The 14,218-nt window shown below is 37.5% G+C and overlaps 1 protein-coding gene across 9 annotated transcripts in view; it reads left to right on the top strand.

Moving 5' to 3' along the window:
- The window catches only part of ARL15 (ADP ribosylation factor like GTPase 15), a 429,205-nt gene that overhangs the window by 213,836 nt on the left and 201,151 nt on the right, over positions 1–14,218 (top strand).

Below are 14,218 nucleotides of genomic sequence, written 5' to 3'. Positions count from 1 at the left end.
GGATTTAAATCCTTCTCACTGTTAACCATCTAAATTATATTGGGCAAAAACTTAAAAGTCTGTTTTCTCATCTGTAAAATGGGGCTAATCCTAGAACCTACCTCGTAGTGAATGGTGAGGATTAAAGGAGGGCATAGCACATAGAGAGTCTTACTCAGTATTAACAGTTGCTCCCTGCTTTCTTCCCCCTCCTCCTGACAGGGTTGTTTTGAGGGTTGAATGAGTTAATGTTCCATAAGGCAATTATATCAGTGTCTGGTATAGAGTAAGTGTCATGGGAGTGCTTTTTAAATACACAAAAGTCAAACAAAAAAAATTTAATTCAGTCACAAAGGAATATATTTATATTCCTTTGAGGGTACTTAAAGAATAAATTCCAAATGTAAAAAAGAAAATACTGCAAAGCTATAAAGCCCTTACACAACCCTTACAACTTTTGTTAGGTTAAATTATAAGCAGTTAACTTATTTTACTTTCATTCATATATGTGGTATTCCGGGCAGAAATTTTTTTTTAATCATTAGCCAATAAAATGTACTTTTCTTTCTAGTTATGAGGAAACCAGGAAAACCAAATCTTTTGGTGATTTTCACTTGTGAAATTTGACACCAAGTCTTGTTCTTTAAGATGTTCCAGATATATCATTCTGCCCTCATTTTTAATATGTCAAGTTTCTGTAATGTTATATTAGTAGTGTTATTTTTTCAAAAAGTACAAATGCAAATATAGAATGTTATACTTTGAATAACAGAAGAAATGAGGGAGATGATTAAACAAGGTATAGGCCTACCTGCATATCTTTGCAGCCTCACCAAAATCCAGAAAGCTGCCTTTTTATAGCATGTCACTTGTGTGTGCCCCTAACGTGATTGACAGATTGTTGTTTCTCCTCTTTGAAGGCTCAAGAGGTTACTCGGATTATTTTAAAGCGTATTAAAGTGTATGTCGCACCAACTCTTGCTCTCATATTTAAATGGAATCTTCTCAAGCATTAAAGATGGATTACTTTGTACTACTTTTATTGCTTTTCAAGTGTTTTTGGAAACATTTAGGAGTCCTCCTTAAAACTGCATTTCCTAGAATGGGTTTTCTTTGGGGGAAATTTTAAGGATTAGTTGTAGACTTTCCAAAGTCTGAAGTTTAACAACCAACAGGACCTGATTAAAACAAATTACTTAGTTAAAAAATGAAAACAGGGCAGAAGAGGAGGAAACCCCATCGTATCTCTGTATTCCTTATAATAAATCAGACCTGTGTGTTTTTAACAAAAACGAGGGTGTGCTTTTTTCCCCCTTCATTCTCAGTTTCTTTTGATCATTGATCTGGGTGACCCCACGCTCAGGGTTTTTTTCTTCATTTGACATGGACAGATTTTTGAAGTATAGCTCTCCTTTGGGAACCCCGGGCAGTTCCACTTGACTAACCTGTGATCTAATGAGCAGTGATGCAGGGTTACAGTGGCCATTTTGTGTGCTTTGACGGAGGATGGCTAGACAGAAAGTGGGAGAAAGGCGATGTCTGCGGAGAAAAGAGAAGCAGGGGGATCGAACAGTGTGAAAAAGACTTGTTAGCCCACATTAGTTTGCCTGATTTACTTCACAACAGGTCAGAAAAGGCCAACAGCAGGGTTGTCGTTAAATTGCAGCATTGAAAATCCTGGTATTAGAAAGATTTCAGATCTCTGAAAGCTATTAATTCCAAAGTTGGTTTTCACTTACCTTTGAATTGCAGCAAACAGGGGAGCATCCAACTTTCCTCAGTCTTACATATATTTATGAAATAATTATATGACCCTAGATTCTTTTTTAATGCTACAAGTTTTAAACATCCTCTCATGGTTGGCCTGTTTTACAAGGAACTTGGATGTGAAAGAGAAGCCAAACCCAGCAAGGTCGTTGTACTTTTTTATGTCCTATGTTCGACCCCTAATGAGGTGCCCATGCTTTCCATTTGGAAATGCTGTAGGAGTGTGTTTGTGAATTTATGTCCTCATAATGGAAGGTAGCTCTTAAATTTGTCCCTGTACATCAGCACTGATGTCGGTGTGTGCATGTATACACTTTGTGTGCTCTCCCTGTAGAGTACAATCAGAATGTTAATTGGTCAAACCAAATTAGGTTTTAAAGTTCTTCCTTCCTCCACCTTAAGCTTAAATGAGTATATTTTACATCTTATTCCTCTTTTACTCCTTTTAGATGAAAAAGATGGCTTACCAAAAAGTAACCAAGTTCTGGTAGCATGTTACCAAGCTTAAATGGTATTATAGGAACCTAAAAGTGATCTACTTGAATGTAAAATTTTCTTCATATTCAAAAGAATTTTGGAATTTATATACTACAAACTATTTTACAGTTATTGATCACAATTATGCTTTTATTTGACTACTATTTTTGTAAGACTAGCCAATTAAAAGCCATCTCCCTATAGAATTAAATAACATTTGGTAGTGCCAGCTTCTTGATTTTAGTTAAGATACAGAGAGAATCTAAAACTTTGTGTTTGAGGTAAAAATGGAAGCCTAAACAAATGGCAATGTTATTGGCTGGTTGTGGCAGACATAAGTTTTTTGTGTGTTTGTTTGTTTTCTGAGATGAAGTCTCACTCTGTCACCAGGCTGGAGTGCAGTGATGTGATCTCGGCTCACTGCAGCCTCTGCCTACCAGCTTCAAGTGATTCTCCTGCCTCAGCCTCCCAAGTAGCTGGGACTACAGGAGTGTGCCATCAAACCCAGTTAATTTTTTTCTATTTTTAGTACAGACGGGGTTTCACCATGTTGGCCAGGATGGTCTTGATCTCTTGACTTTGTGAGCCACTGCACCCAGCCTGTGTTAGACACATAAGTTACTCCATGGATAGTTGTTGCCTTAGAGCTATAAAATGTATGTAACTTGTTTTCTTTGTGCAATAAGGGTGCCCAGGAGATGGACTGGCTACTCCCATAGTCTTGATTCAGGTACTCTGGCTGTGTTAAGAATAATTTTGTTCAACAGGATAAAGAATTTTGTTCAACATTAAATAGACCAAATTTAAGCCTTACATAGTAACCAGTATATGAAGACTTAGCTGTAGAAAACTGTCCTGTTTGTAGATAGGCCTGCCTATCTACAAATTGGCAAAAGCAACTTTTTCAAAGATGAGAAATACCTTGGTTTAGAATTTTAAGCATACTTCCGTGTTTTTAAAATGTCATTATTAGGCCGGGCATGGTGGCTCACACCTGTAATCCCAGCACATGGGAGGCCAAGGTGGATGACTCACTTGAGGTCAGGAGTTCGAGACCAACCTGGCCAACATGGTGAAACCCCATCTCTACTAAAAATACAAAAATTAGCTGGGTGTGGTGGCGGGTGCCTGTAATTCCAGCTACTCAGGAGGCTGAGGCAGGAAAATCACTTGAACCCAGGAGTTGGTTGCAGTGAGCCAAGATGGCACCACTGCACTCCAGCCTGGGTGACGGGACAAGACTTTGTTTCTAAAAAATAAATAAAAAATGAAATGAAATGTGATTGTTCATGTAACAAAACAACTTGTGTTCATTCTCTTCAAACAATATTTTTTGCACACTTACTGTGTGCCACCATTGTGTAAGGAGGTACAAAATGAATAATAGAATGACAGGTACAAAGATTAATAACCTACATGTAACAGATAATCACCATATATTATGGTAAGAGCCACTGGAAATATGTAAAGAGTACTAAGGGAGTGCAGAGGAGGAACTGAAATTAATATGAACTAATGTGAATAGTGGTAAGTATGTTTCACATACATTGTATCGGGCACTTCTCTTGATTGTTCTGGGAAATGTGGTATTATCTCCTTATCCATTTTATAAATGAAAGACTTAAGGTCCACAAAAATGAAGTAATAAATTATGCAAGATCCAACTTCTAATACTGACCTAAACCTGACTCTTTGGACTTTGTATGATATGCTCTTTCATTCTACTGCAACAATCTCCTGTCACTAAATTTTTTTAAAAATAACAAAAACAGTTTATTATTTGATTTTTAAAATGTAATCTAATTTTCTTTTCTTTTTTTTTTTTTTTTTTTTACTTTGAAGTCTTGATTCAAGTTTTTTTCTCTTTGGATGTTTTTTATGTTTTTTGCTACTTGGACAGGCCTCAGTTGCCAATTTGCAGATGGGCCCTTTTTACAAATGAGCTCAACTGAAATGAGAGTAATATATTGAAGAAACTAAGCCAAGTGTGTTTTTATATATTTGTGAAACAGAGTGGCTATTGTATTCTAGTACTTGGGGGAGAAAGCCTGCTGATTTGGGCTTAACTTACTGTCCTATCTTTGTTTTCAGAAACAACACAGGACTAAATTACAGAACTAATGACACCTAAAGCCATTTCTGTAAACATCCAGCTTCCTCCCTAAGCTTTCCTGGCTGTAACCAGCCTTTAGCAGCTCTCAACCTCTATTCATTCATGTGTTTTTTCATTCATCAGTTTAACAAACGAGATGAGAAGGAAAAGGACAGTAGAAAAGGGTCTTTGGGGACAAAGAGAACAGTTTTAGAAAAGGCATGGGGCTATAAAACATGTCATATTCTGGTAATTGTTAGCCATTCTAAAAAGAACTATAAATTTTCTAAATATACATCTTCCTGTGCATAAACAGGAAACAACTATTACAGAGTTTAGAAGGCAGCCTTGTCATTAGATAGTAGTTCCTTTTTTTAATACCGCTTATTAAATTCATGCCCTCTGTGACCCAGGTAACATATGATGGAGGAAAGATGAACTGAGATTTTAGATCAGTTGATATGACCTCAAAGTGACAGTGAATTCCTAAATCCTTTTCCCTGTCCTATGCAATGCTGCAGGCCCACTGAAGGACAGAGGCATTAGAAAATGTGTCTTAGTTCACAAAAGAATTTCGAGTCTTGATTTCACACTGTTTTCTTCTTTCATTCATATAGTTGTGCCACATCTCTGTGTCAGAAGTAGTTGATATTCAAAGAAGGCTGCTGATCTAACTTTTATCAAGTCAGCAAATATCCGTTGGGCAGGTATCTTTGTTTTGATTATTGATGTATTTATAGGTGCCTAGAACAGCTCCTTAAACATAGTAGATGCTCATAAATACTTGTCAGATGAACAAATTTATTCAATGCTTATGATGGGACAAACAGTGCATTGTGTCCTGGATGTAGAGTAGTGAGCAATACAGACCCAGGCCTGGTCATTGTACAGCATTCCAAGTGGGTAGTTTTCAGAACTGTTTGCTTTGTAGCAAAGTGATAGTAATTCTCGTTTAGAGGTAGATAAAATGAACCTTGTAGATAATGGTAATGAATTATTATTAAGGTATTATAGCATTTCTTAAAATGCTTTATTTTATTAGGGCATTTAAGAGAAAAATGGTAACAGTTACTTAAAATACGTATATGAATTATATACCCCAGTGCCTTTTTTGTTGCTGTTGTTTTACCTTTGTGTAGTCTCTATATCATTACTGGTTTTTTTTTAATGCTATGTTATATCTTAGTTGGGAATTTCCATGTTTTATTCCTAATTAAAAATCTTTAATATTGTTGTTTTAAAACAGAATTCATGTACTTCTGATAGGATTTAATTAGCAAAATTATCCTTTTTTTCTCTACATTTTAAGAAATTGAAGTACTGTTAGGTATTGGGAAAATATGGCAATTTTTAAGGCAATCCAAATAAAAGCCTTATGAGACTCTACATGTTCTGGTCTAGGAAGTCACAAATTTGGTGAATATCAAAATGAACTGGTATGACATTTGCTAAGCAGGTGGTAAATGTCAAAAATGTATCTACTAGCCCAGTATGGCCTATATGCATCAAGTCTTGAGAACCACTGTGTCTCTAGGGTAATCATCTGAAATGCCTTTCATCTGTTTCCCGGGTTGTTTCTCAGACTAAACCCTGTATAGAAACCTTCACTCTGAGACCACACTGAAAACACATCTGCATTTAAGAATGTGGATTTTAAACACTGTGTGTGCTGCATCCACATAAATTATGTTTAAGATAATCTGTTTTTATAGCAGACCCTTGATATTCATCAGGATGCATTCTAAACTTCCCAGCAATAGCAAAATCACCTAAATATTGTATAATAATGGTATTTAAGTAAGAAAAGAGTAAAAGTCATTTTTGCACATTTTTCAGAAATCACTTTCATATTTAAAAAGTTTAATAACCCAAATCAGTCTTTTTTCTTTTTTTTTACTTTAAATGTTTATATTATACTTAAATTATTAAATTACCTCCAGCATTCAATCTTTGCAAGAAATCCAGGTCAGTCATTTAATGGGTAGACTATGTGCAGGAAGCATAGTGTTACTGGAGACTTTCACACATACCTTCTGTCTTTGCATTATGAGAATCAGAACATCCACTAAAAGCCTAGCTCTTTATTAGGGAAAGATAGCAATCAAATAGAGCATTGCTGAATGTGTGCCAAAGTGAGTGCAGGGAGAATGAGCAGGCTCTGTCACATCCTTACCCTGGGGCCAAATGCTGCCCAAGTTTTCTCGGTTCATGTCAGGCCAGGTTTGGGGTGCTTGCTTTGGTCTTTCAGTGACCCCAGCAGGATCCAGAGAACCCCGGCCTAGGCATTTGGCTGAATGCCAGGACGCCTTTCATGTTTGAGTTGAGCTATGGAGAATTCACCTTAGAACAGAGCAAACTCCCTAGACAAGACTTCTGTGAGCACTCTGCATTCAACAATAGACACCATTCTCAGTGATTACCAAGAATTCAATTACACATCCTTCTCAACAGTGAAGGACTGCATCTTTAACATCAAAGCATGGCGTTGTGTTTGTTCATCACTCATCCTTTATGAATACTTCCTTTTTATGCCTGCATGTAAATGTGCCTATAATATATATGTGTATGGGATGTAACTATGGACCAATAAGGCTCTTTAAAAGACACCTCAGAAATGTATGAATGCCATCTTCTTCTAAGCACAGAGACTTTTACAAGTTATGATATATTGTTTTACAGGAAAAAATAAGGTAAGTTGAAATGATATAATTTGGGTCTTCTTTTCCTATTTAAAATACATCTAAGTTTGAAAATCAGTATCAGTGTAGGATTTGGCAGAATAAAGATCAGCCTAAAGATCCTCTGGTTTGGAGTTATCTCTAAGATCTGGTCAGAGATATCTTAGAAACCCAGCCTAGTAAGGGAGAGAGCAGCCTCTTGAGGCTTGGTGCCCTGGTGATTTCAGGACTAGAGGATAGGAGAAGACAAGGAGCAAATGGATCTAAACCCTTTAAGGAATAATGCAAAGATTAAAAGTTTAATAGCCCCTATATCCAGGATCACCTTGAGTGGTTCTCTGATTATTTCAGTGGTCTCATTTGTTCCACTGAAATGGTCTTCTGGGTTCTACCATATGAGCCATACAAGAAAATCTCTATTTTTTGTTTTTTGTTTGCCTTTTAAAAATTTAAAAATTGTACATTCCATGCTTGGTCACTCATTTAATTAGGAATTTGTCTAAGATCTATAGGTATGTGTTTGTTTAACCCATCCATTTATTCTTATATTCAATATGGATTGATGGAGCATCTAATTCCATAAGCCTGGTAAATAAAATGTACTCTTTAGAACAAAACATCTTTCGTCACTTGAGGGTATTGACAAGAATATGCCAAGGATTCTAAAGCCAGATGCCAGAAGAATTCCAAAAAGATTGTGGACATCACTTGGAATAAATACATAGCACAGAGCTTCACTGGGAGAATATATTTGTACGTGTATTTTCAACCTAAACATTCTGGAATGAATGTGTATGGATTCCACATCCTGGTGATGGTGGTGGTGGTGGTGGTGGTGGTGGTGGTGGTGGTGGTGGTGGTGGTGGTGGTGGTGGTGGTGGTGGTGGTGGTGTGTGTGTGTGTGTGTGTGTGTGTGTGGTTTCAATTTGAGCAGTCTATTAACCACATGTAAGTAGCTAGAGGCAGGAGAGGGAATGTGCGGAAATGCGTTTGACTTGGGATGTCTCGTTTTCCAGAATCCCTGCCAAGGGCTGGCAAGCCCAGAAAGGCAGAGGCTGGCACCATTCCCTGCCACTCTCCGCCCTCTATGGCATACCCCATCAGACGCCTGTTCTAGGCGTGACCTAGATTCCCTAGCTGATGCCTGGGACCAGCAGGGCCCATTGCATTTTTTTTTTCTGTGTTTCCTCATCTCTTCATCTCAAGTCTTGCTCAGCCATTAAGTTAAAGAAATGCTCCAAAGGCCTGTGCCAAAATGTGTCTGCCCTTATTCTTAGTGGCACAAGCCCAACTGTCAGTTGACAGGTGGGCACACCACCTGGGGAACAGTTAGCTTCCCATACCAGATGGAGTTTTACTGGTCCAGGAGAAGGCCCACAACTGGGTTGCTGGAACAGATGCTCTGCAGACAGTCTCTGGATCTGTTTTCTTCCTCCTCCCCATGCCCCACCTTTGCTCACTGCGTATGAGCAGTGCCCTGTAGGACTGCTACAGACTACAGCTCTGTAGCATTATAGGAGATTTCTAAGCTTAAAATTTCTTTACCGACCTTATGTTTGAGTAACATTGTCCAGCCCTTCAAAACCTGAGAAATAAAATCTCTGAAAACAGAGATATGTATAACTATGGAATTTGAATAGTGACCTTAAAAAACATAGGTTATGAAAACATTTATATTAGCATTTGCCAAAAGGTTGTTTGGCTGGTCTTGGGAGTGTTGACACTTTAATTGCCTTTTTCACCTCTCAGTAGCACAATTTAGATTAAATCTAATTATGGTAGATGGTAGTACATAAAAGTAGTACATTTTAGATTTCCAAAGTGTGGAAGAAAAAGATTTTCCCCATGGTCTGATAGATATTCTTGTTTTATTGCAAATAATTGAAGAAAAGTGAAAGTAGATTCCTCTGGTTTTCAACCTAGTACTTAAAAATTTTAGAGGAAATTTAATCTGGAGAAACTCTTGTTTTTTACATAAGAAAATACCAGTGTTTTCAGTCATTCCTTTCAGCCATAAAACAGCTGTATTATGACAAATGACTCATCAATTTTAGTGAAAGGAGTCTAATCTCAGCCCTAAGCGTGATGTCTTGTTATAGCCCCTTGTGGTTGTGTTGTGCATATTTCTTGCTAAGTAGTGTTTGTAGAAGTATGTGTACTTTCATTTAAAAGAGAGTCCCATGGCAAGCTTCTTTTCCTTAGCATTCCAAGGATTTTATAATTATTCTTTTTTACCTTTCCTTTTCCTATCCCCCTCTCCCTCTTCCTTTCCTTCTTTCCCTTTCTTTCCTTTCTTCCTTCTTTCTTTTCTGTGATATATAAAAAATGTATAATGTATGGAACATGTGTATGTAGTTTAAAGAGTAGTATTAGAGCAAATGGCAATGTCTCCACTACCCACATTAAAAAATAGAAATAGAAAACTCCCTGTGCTGTATTATTCTCTGAGCCCCTCATTTTTATGCATCCTCTACCTCCCACCTAGAAGTAACCACTGCCTTGAATTTTGTGTTGCCTGTTTTTTTTTTTTTTTTGCTTTTCAATACTTCTGCCACCCATATATACATCTCCAAATAATATATGTAATAGCCGTCTTATATTTTTAACTTTATATAAATTGGGAATCATGCTAAATGCATTCTTCTGTGGTTTTCTATTTTTGTTCATTATTATTTTGAGATTCATCCATACTCATCTCTGAGGCTATGGTTTATTCATCGTTATTGTTGTGTAATATTCCATCATATTGAGTGTATCACAACGGATTTATTCATTCTACTGTTGATGGACATTTGGGTTGGTTTCATTATTTGGATATTATAAACACTGATGCTGTGAATGTTAATGAATGTAACATTTGTATATGTACAACCATTTCTCAATGGTATGTAACTAAGAATAGAAAGAGTTGTAGGGTATATGCATATCCAACCTTATTAGGTACTACCAAGAAGTTTCCCAGAGTAGATAAGAATTTCCATTTGTTTATATCCTTATCTCAGTATATGGTGTTATCTGGGTTTCAAAATTTTGCAAATCTTTGTGCATAAAGTGACATTTTCTAATTGTTGCTGTAAAATACAAGAAATATACATTTGTATGTTGGTTTTTGTAGCCAGAAAACTTAACACTTTTAATCCTTATGATTCATTTGAATATTATATTAATACATGTCTGCACATATTAACTTCATTAGCAGATGAAAATTTTTCTTCCTTTTCATGTCTTATTTTGATTACTTTTTCTTGTCTACCTACATTGACCAGTATCTCCTGGACAATTTTGAATAGGATTGGTCACAGAAAGTGTTCCTGACTTCCTCTGGCTTACAAAAGGAGTGCCTTCAACATTTTTCCTTTAAATGTGATGTTTTCTGTGGGATATTTACTTATTTAAATAGATAAATGCCTTTAATCTGGTAGTGGGTAAATGACTTTTTTATAAAAGATATCCTTTTCTATTGTAAAGTGAATTTTATTATGAATGGGTGAGGAAATTTATCAAATGCTTTTCCATAATTATGGGGAAGATTATGTGATTTTTTTTCCTATTAATAGTAACTATTAATGTGGTAAATTAAGTAAATTTATTATCTAATATTAAATCACCCTCGTATAGTATTAGATGTGATGGCTACAGAAGAAATGTCTGAAACTCTTTACCCTTAATTAACTTACAGTCTAATTGGAGAGACAAAACATGATTAAAGAAAAGTTAATAGATGCCACAAGGGTAGATTGTAATTATTTTCTGCATTAATGGGGCTTTGAGTTCAGTTGGCAAAAACTGTTATGGACTGCAGTGGGCTGAGCCAGCTTCCTGAGGCGGGGGGTGCTGGAGCTGAAACTAGAATACCTGCTTATCTTTTTACAGCACTTTGAGTAGCATTACTTTGCATTACCAAATTACTTCTTTTTGAGATTCTAACACTGATTTCAAGTAATCATTCATATGGGACAACACTCCATATGAATGTTGCTCTTCAGTGAGATTTGTCGCACTTTGTCTGACAAAACCACCTTTAGGATCTACTTTGTTCCCAGCCAATATTTTGCTGCAGCTCAATTTGTAGGTCATTGGTCCCATCCTGAATTTGCTGCTACAAAATTCACTTCCAAAATACTTGGACTTTTTTGTTTTAATAAACTACTTGATTGCTAAGGCTAATTAGAAAAGAGAGCTACTTAAGTAGAATTTAATTCAATAAACATTCATAGAACACTTACAGTATGAAAAGGACTCTGCTAGGCCTCCATGTAAACAACAAATTATAGCTGCCCTCCGGAAGCTTCCTGTCTGCTAGGAGTTTATGCTTCACTAGGGCTGTGCTGCCTAGTGTTGTCCTTGGACACGAACTGATGAAAATCCTCATTACTTTTCACATTGAGAATGTGTTTTGCCTTGATTGTTTCATCAGGTTACTCTACCTCTGACCAAGCTGAGTAAATCATTTTCATGCTAACAGTGCGCAAGGATGGGAAAATGCTTGTTTTCAATGGCCAAATAGATGGTTTTTTTTACAATTATGTTTTAAAGTACTATGTGTACATACTATGTGTCTGTTCTGTTTAATATAGTCTTGCAGATTTTCTTTTACTGATTTACTTCACATTTTCTGCCATTTCAGTCACATACGTCTAGCGCAGTTTTGACAATCCCATATGACCTCTTCAGTCAGCACTGCATACTTCACATTCCTGTATCTTAATGTATACATATCTTTGTCCTGACAATTCCCCAATTATAGAATTGATTGTTTTTTTCTCTTGGTCTTTTTGTGTTTTGCTCTATTATTTGCCCCTTATCACCTTCCCATATGCTTTCTGGAAACAGCCATGCTAGTTGGCAGTATATCTTGCTATCTTAACAGAAAAATTTTAATGGATAGTTCCTAGGATGCATCATATTTTTGTAACAGTACAATCAATCAGCGAATATCCAAAATACAGTACCCTGATTATGCTTATTAATATTTGGAGCCGACTGGGCACAGTGGCTCACACCTATAATCCCAGCACTTTGGGAGGCCAAGGCAGGCAGATCACTTGAGGTCAGGAGTTCAAGACCAGTCTGGCCAACATGGTGAAGCCTCATCTCTACTAAAAATGCAAAAATTAGTCAGGCCTGGTGGCATGTGACTGTAATCCTAGCTACTCAGGAGGTTGAGGCAGGAGAATCACTTGAACTTCAGAGACGGAGTTTCCACTGAGTCAAGATCGTGCCACTGCACTCCAGCCTGGGCAAGAAAGCAAGGCTCTGTCTCAAATATATATATATATTTGGAGCCATTTAGTTTCATTTTTGTTTCCTGTAGATGTAGCAGTGTTACTGGCTTCTTCCATTGTTGTCTCTGTGAAAGTGGTGAAGGCCAATGGAAACGAGTCACATGTTTATATTTTAACAGTCACATGTTTATATTTTAAAAGAGTGGAATATTTGTGGTAAGTGCAGTTGTGGCTTAATACCTCTGCTATTCCTTTTAGCTATCCAAACCAGAGGTGCTACTTCCTGAAAGTGGCAGAATTCAAGGAATCTAACCATAACATGCTTTTGATTTTTGTTATTAAGGAGATCTAGGGCTAGAAATTGCTAAAGTAGCATAATAACATTGCTTAGTATAGAAACCAGGAGCTGCAGCCCAAGATCTCAGCAGTACCATGTATAGGTTATATGGCTCTGAGTTCTTTTTTTTTTGAGGTGGAATCTTGCTCTGTCGCCCAGGCTGGAGTGCAGTGGCTCGATTTCAGTTCACTGCAAGCTGCGCCTCCCGGATTCACACCATTCTCATGCCTGAGCCTCCCGAGTAGCTGGGACTACAGGCGCCTGCCACCATGCCCGACTAATTTTTTAGTAGCGACGGGGTTTCACTCTGTTAGCCAAGAGGGCCTTGATCCCCTGACCTCGTGATCCACCCACCTCGGCCTCCCAAAGTGCTGGGATTACAGGCGTGAGCCACCGTGCCCAGTGACTCTGAGTTCTTAAACACCTTACTTCTGCTTACCCAGTTTCAACATGAAAATAATCTATTAATTCAGCTTTGAACATTTTTTAAATTATTAAAACCATGAAAATTATTTAGCCATAAAGTATGTGTTGACTTTGCATATATAAATTCCTCATCTCTCCCATATGGCTTCCTGTTTTGTTTGTCCTACTGTTTTCAAATCAAGTCAACTGCCCAGAGGAACTTGATTCCAGTTTTTGTGAAAAGCAAACCCAGAGCCTAGAAAAATGAAGGCCAAATTCATTGTACTTATCATTAGGCTAGTTGCCTTGTTTTTTTAACCCATTCTGATTTCTTTTGCTTCTAGTATAGTGGACCAGTGTGTATTTTTTGGCTATAGCATGTATGTTTCATAGAGTATTTGTTAGGATTAACTAATAGCAGGTAGAGGAAGGGTTAATATTCTCATTCTTCCCTCCTATTCTATCTGGAGAGATCATAAAATACACTACAGTTAGAGTCAACAATCACCACTTGAAGAAATCTCTTCAACACAAAGCCTGATAAAATTTATATCTGGTAAATGTCTATTTAAGCTACTGCAAAACACATATACTTAAAAAAAAAGACGGCCTTTTCATTGTCTCAATGTCTTGAAGGCTGGAGATTGTAAAACACTTCCCTAAAGTTCCTATGAGCAGGATGAGGCTATTTGCCTTTATAGAGCTGTAGAACTAATAAGCAATTAAAGGGGATTTTGAAAAAAGCCTATAACTTCCAAAGTGATAAACTGTGGAAATATTCATTGGACCTGTCCCAGATTAGCTGAAGTATCCAGATGCTAAAGCTTATGTGTAGAGGCCAAGTACGGTGGCTCATGGCTGTAATCCCAGCACTTTGGAAGGCCGAGGTGGGTGGATCACCTGAGATCGGGAGGTCGAGACCACTCTGACCACATGGAGAAACCCCATCTCTACTAAAAATACAAAATTAGCCAGGTGTGGTGGCGCATGCCTGTAATCTCAGCTACTCAGGAGGCTGAGGCCGGAGAATTGCCTGAACCCAGGAGAGGGAGGTTGCGGTGAGTCTAGATAGCGCCATTGCACTCCAGCCTGGGCAAAAAGAGTGAAACTCCGTCTAAAAAAAAAAAAAAAAGCTCATGCGTGGTGCCCGGAGCCACGGGACGCTTAGGAGAGAATATAGGTATTTTAGTCTGCCTCTCCTGGGACCCATCCACCTCTTCTCTTTTCTTCTAAGCCATGATTACCACCTATGGCGCTG

The sequence above is a fragment of the Pongo abelii genome, chromosome 4 (genome assembly GCF_028885655.2).
Source record: "Pongo abelii isolate AG06213 chromosome 4, NHGRI_mPonAbe1-v2.0_pri, whole genome shotgun sequence".
In the NCBI taxonomy this organism is placed as follows: domain Eukaryota; kingdom Metazoa; phylum Chordata; class Mammalia; order Primates; family Hominidae; genus Pongo; species Pongo abelii.
This window is presented reverse-complemented; position numbering and strand designations above follow the sequence as displayed.